Below are 6,104 nucleotides of genomic sequence, written 5' to 3'. Positions count from 1 at the left end.
CTGCGGGGTGGGAAGAGCAGGAAGACGCAGCCGCGGGCCGGGTAGGAGGAGCTGGAGGGGCGGAGCTGAGGGAGGAGGAGCTGCGGGGTGGGAAGAGCAGGAAGACGCAGCCGCGGGCCGGGTAGGAGGAGCTGGAGGGGCGGAGCTGAGGGAGGAGGAGCTGCGGGGTGGGAAGAGCAGGAAGACGCAGCCGCGGGCCGGGTAGGAGGAGCTGGAGGGGCGGAGCTGAGGGAGGAGGAGCTGCGGGGTGGGAAGAGCAGGAAGACGCAGCCGCGGGCCAGGTAGGAGGAGCTGGAGGGGCGGAGCTGAGGGAGGAGGAGCTGCGGGGTGGGAAGAGCAGGAAGACGCAGCCGCGGGCCGGGTAGGAGGAGCTGGAGGGGCGGAGCTGAGGGAGGAGGAGCTGGAGGCGGAGGTGGAGTGGGAAAGTGCCGCAACAGGACCCGGAGGAGCGGGAGGAGCAGGGACTGGGGGAGCGGGGCGGGAGAGAAGGAGCTGGAAGGGAAAGGGAGGAAGGGGGGTGGGAGGGGAAGGGGTGTTGGAGAGGATGGGGGCGGGAGGAGTAGCTGGAGGAGCGAGAGAGGGAGTGGGGGAGGATTGGAGGAAGAGCCCGAGGGTGCTGCGAGGCGGGGGCACCTACACCCCGAGGGCTGTAGGCTGAGAAACCCTGGAGGGCCTGGCTCCGTGGGAGAGCTCCAGGCCCTAATCTTGACCTTTCTGTCCTGCTTTGCGGGGGAGAGTCAATGAACCAGATTAACTGGGCACAGAGGGAGGGTGAGGGAAGGGCGATGAAGGTGCCTCGCAACCAGAAGCGACCCCCAACCTGGAATACCCCCAAGCCCACTGCAGGTCACTGGTGCAGATCACAAGGGTCTGCAAACTGGCCTGCAGGCCAGATCCACATGCTGCCTGTTTGTACAAGAGAGCTAAGCGTTATTTTACACTTGAACATTTGTGTATGTGTGTGATAATAGCTCCAATACCATTGAACCCCAATTAAGAGACACATGATCCCCTTCAGAAAGGAACTCCTTTCCTCTCATTAGTGGGTGTGTACTGCAAAAAACTGTACTCTTTTTATTACAGTTTGAATTTCATCAATAAAAACATTGTGAATTTTTTTCTCTCTCGTTATATAAGTACCTACATAATATCCTCTCCATTTTGCCTCTTGGCCCTCAAAGCCTAAATTATTTACCATCCAGTCCTTAGTCAAAGAAAAGAACTGTCCAGGGTTCTTGAAAAATTCACGGCGCCAGTGACCATCTGAGCCCTGACCCCAGGTGGAGGGGGCAAGGTTGGCTCTCGATGTGATGTGCGATCAAACAAAGGCCCCTCCAGATTCCTCATTTTTAGGTAGATGTGGTGGTCCTCGTGCCAGCTTCACAACCTCCTGCCTGTCGCTTTCTCAAAGGCCTGACCCCAGGAACGCAGTCCGCCCAGGTGGCCCCCAGCCGAAGCCCTCCACATCCCTGGAGGCCCCGCCTTCCCTTCCCTCCCTGCAGACAGGAGCAAAAAGTCTTTCTCAAGAAGCAAATACATACCCAAACCAACCTCTGGGCACAAACCAAACGTCGGGGAAGGGAAAGTGTTACATGGGGGTGGAGGACTTGCGTGTTGATGACGCTGGTCACAGTTTAACGTTCCTCAATGAAAACAGATTAAACAGGTTGGATAAATGGCTGGGTTTTACCTAATGTTGCCAAGAATTGGCTCTCCATCAACAAGAGACGGCCACTCGCAGGTGGGCTGTAGCCTGCTCTAATCTGACTTCATATTTTTGGGATTTGGGGGATTGTTGGGATTATTCGTATCATTGGAATTTTTCATCTGGGTCCATGTACTTTGCAAATCAGACTGCCTAGCACATCACGTGTTTCTTTTAAACTCCTGCATCTGCCTGCTTACCAAAAAATTGTCCAAAGCGTTAGTTATGGCAGCACCTCTGCCCCTTTTTCATTCCGCCTGGAGATGTATATGTGCTCTATTAATTTTTAGGGAGAAAAACCCTTCTTGCAATGCCTTCTTATCTATGTATTCTATGGATAATTACCATAGCAATGAGAGTTATACTCAAACATGTTCAAAATTTTTATTGAATGAGTCTGCCAATGTAATTATTTTAAATTCTCCTAATAAAATTTACTACCAACAGTATTACTATAATTTTTATGTCCTTAAAATTTCTCTCATAGACAAAATATATACACACTCTTCTCAGAGGGAAAGTGGCTTCTTGTTGGCATGGGGGGGGCTTCAGTTCTCTGATAACGGAACGGACGGACTCTATAAAACAGTAGAAGTTAAAGCCCCTGTCTTCCAAGTCTGTTTATGGTCGGGCACTTGGAAGCTATGATTGAATTGTCACAAACCATGACTTCAATACTACCAGGGAGAAGCAATATCTGGGTTGAGGCAACTAATAAAATGGTTGTTGGTACAACACTTTGATGAGTTACTATGCTTAAATGCTCAGGGTAAACAAGGGGAAATGTCCCACTGGGATGGATGAGAGTCATCTAAAATCACCATGAGCAGGAGACTGTCCAGAAAGCTGATCTTTATTTAAGTGTGAACACTTTCTCTCCCAAGCCCCTTTATCCTTGATCCATAGCATCCAGGTTGTGGGGACCTCGGTCTAGAGCGGGTCTCTCAGCCTTGGCACTACTGACATTTGGGCTGGGTAATTCTTTGTTGTGGGCCCTGTCCTGTTCCTTGTAGGATGTTTAGCATTATTCCTGGCCTCTACCAGTAGCACCTCCCCACCAGGTGTGACAACCAGAAGTGTCTCCAGACATTGCTAAATGTCCCCTAAGGCATGAAATCACCCCAGGTTAAGAACCACTTGTCTGAACAAACCACTGTCCCTTTCTTCCTCCATGTGAGCCTTTCCTTAGAGCTGCTTGGGCTTCCTCACAGCACAGCTGCAGGGTTCCAAGAAAGAGGGTTCTAAGAAGATAAGCCTCAATGAGCAAGAGCTTATCCAACCTCTGCTTTTATCCTGTTTGCTAATGTCCCATTGGCCAAAGCAAGTCACATGGCCAAGACCAGAGTCAAAGTGGTATGGGACAACATAAGGGCATGAATATTGGGTCCACCAGTCCACCCGCTGTCTACCCCAGTGCACTGACTTCTTGGCCAGAATGTGGAGTTGAGGAAGCCCCCAAGAAAATGGAACACACGTTCAAAGACTCAAGACCCAGAGGATGAAAAGAACATCTACGATGTGTACATAAAATCTTAGACCATGAACATATTATAAAATATTCATTACTTTAAGATAAAATGTTAGTGGAGAAAATTAAAATGATAAGATATTTCCACTGTTGACTTCTGTCTTCAGTGACTCACAGCGCTGAAATGGGAAAGCACTCATCTGAGTTTGTGAACAGTTTCACATCTTGTATTCCCCACATCATTTAGCCAGGTTCTTTCTGTGTAGTGAGAGCTCTAAATATTTTCTGAATGAATTTATTTTCAACTATCCTAGGGCTGAGAAATGGAAGAAATGGCCCAAAGTCACAGGGCTAGGAAAAGGCAATAAGGGAATTAGAATGCAGACCTTCTAGCTCAGCCCTCTGTTCTCTGGAACAGTGCTGTCCAAAAGAAGTATAATACAAGCCATGTATGTAATTTACACGTTTAGTAGCCATATTTAAAAAGAGTAAAAAGAAACCACGGAAGTTATCTTAATAATACACTTTAACCCAATATATCCCCAAATATTATTACTCCTACTTGTAATCAATATTAAAATTATTCATTAGATATTTTCCAGTTTTTTCATACCAAGTGTTTGAAGTACGATGTATACTTTACCCCTACAGCGCATCTCAATTTAGATTTACCATAGTTCAAGTGTTCAACATCCGCATGTGACTGGTAGTTGCCATATTAGAGTGAGAAGCTCTAGAACACTGGTTCCTAAGAGCAATGCCAAGACACCCTGATGCATCCATTCTATCAGGTGTTTTTATTAGGAGTCTGACACTTTACAACTAATTATAAAACGCTAATGTTTATAAATAATTTAAGTTATAAGTTAAAGTGGATGCAAGTTTATTCTTCAATTAGTGGCATTTTCACTCATAATCAAGTATTTTTCCGATTTTTATTTCTATATCTTTTACTTTCTATTATTTAAAGAAAAATAATTTTTAAACAGAGAGGAGAGTAAAATGAACACCCATAAACCGATCACCTAGATTTGGCAGCTGTCACAATTGTGCTATATTTGCTTCATCTGTTTTTTTCTGAAGTGTTCTAAATTACAGTCATCATATATTCAACTCAAAATTATTTAGTCTGCGTCTGTAAAAAGATATGGATATCACATAATGTATAAAAATTAACTCAAGGGCTTCCCTGGTGGTGCAGTGGTTGAGAATCTGCCTGCTAATGCAGGGGACATGGGTTCGAGCCCTGGTCTGGGAGGATCCCACATGCTGCGGAGCAACTAGGCCCGTGAGCCACAACTACTGAGCCTGCGCGTCTGGAGCCTGTGCTCCGCAACAAAGAGAGGCCGCGATAGTGAGAGGCCCGTGCACCACGATGAAGAGTGGCCCCCGCTTGCCACAACTAGAGAAAGCCCTGGCACAGAAACGAAGACCCAACACAGCCAAAATAAATAAATGAATTAATAAACTCCTACCCCCAACATCTTCTTTAAAAAAAAAAAATTAACTCAAAATGGATCAAAGCCCTAAATATAAGAGCTAAAACTATAAAATTCTCACAAGAAAACATAGGTATAAATCTTCATGGCCTTGGATTAGGCAATGATTTCTTTATTATGACACCAAAAGCACAAGCAACAGCAACAACAAAAATAGATAAGCTGGACATCAAAATTAAAAACGTTTGTGCTTCGAAGGATACCATCAAGAAAATGAAAAGGCAACCCAAAGCATGGGAGAAAATGTTTGCAATTCATATATCTGACGAAGGACTTGTATCTAGAATGTATAAACATGACCACAACTCAATAAAAAGACAAATAATTCAAAAATGGGCAAAGGAACCTGCACATGGACGTTTACAGCAGCTTTATTCATAGCTGCCAAAACTTGGAAGCAACCAATATGTCCTTCAGCAGGTGAATGGATACATAAACTGTGCTGCATCCAGACAGTGGAATATTATTCAGTGATACAAAGAAATGAGCTCTCAAGCCATGAAAAGACACAAAGGAACCTCAAATGTGCATTACTAATTAAAAGAGATGGAAAAGGCTACATCGTGTATGATTCCAACTGCATGATATTCTGGAAAAGGCAAAACTACGGAGACAGTAAAATGATCAGTGGTTGCCAGGGGTTGGGGGAGGGAGGGGTGAATAGGTGGAGCACAGAGGATTTTTTGGGCAGTGAAACTATTCTGTACGATACTATAATGGTATCTGTATGATACAGTATAGTATCTGTATGATACTATACTATATACTATGATAACTATACTATAATGTCTATACGTTTGTCCAAACCCATAGAGTGAACCCTAATGTAAATTATTGACTTTGGTTGATGATGATGCGTCACTGTTGGTTCATCAGTTGGAACAAATGTAGTACTCTGGTACAGAATGTTGATAGCTGAAGAGGCTATGCGTATGTGGAGGCATGCAGGAAGTCTCTGTACTTTCCACTTGATTCTACTGTGAACCCAAACTGCTCTAAAAAAGTCAAGTCCATTAAAAGAATGAAAAAAAAATGAAGGCCAAGGATCTGAATAGATATTTTTCCAAAGAAAATATACAAATGGCTAATAAATACATGAAAAGATGATCAGCTGTCAGGGAAAGGCAAATGAAAACCATAATGATTCCACTTCACACCCATTAGGTTGGCTATAGTCAAGCAGACAGATAATGACAAGTGTTGGTGGGAATGTGGAGAAATTGGAACCCTCGTATACTGCTGGTAGGAACGTAAAATGGTGCAGCTTCTTTGGAAAACAATCTGGCAGTTCGTCAGTTGAACACAGGATTACCACCTGACCCAGCAATTCTACTCCTAAGTATATAGCCAAAAGAACTGAAAACAAGTACTCAGAGAAATAGTCTACATGAGTGTTTAGAGCAGTACTATTCCCAATAGCCAAAAGATGAAA

The sequence above is a fragment of the Hyperoodon ampullatus genome (assembly GCF_949752795.1).
Source record: "Hyperoodon ampullatus genome assembly, chromosome: X".
NCBI classification, from domain to species: Eukaryota; Metazoa; Chordata; class Mammalia; order Artiodactyla; family Ziphiidae; genus Hyperoodon; species Hyperoodon ampullatus.
Note: the sequence above shows the minus strand (reverse complement) of the source record.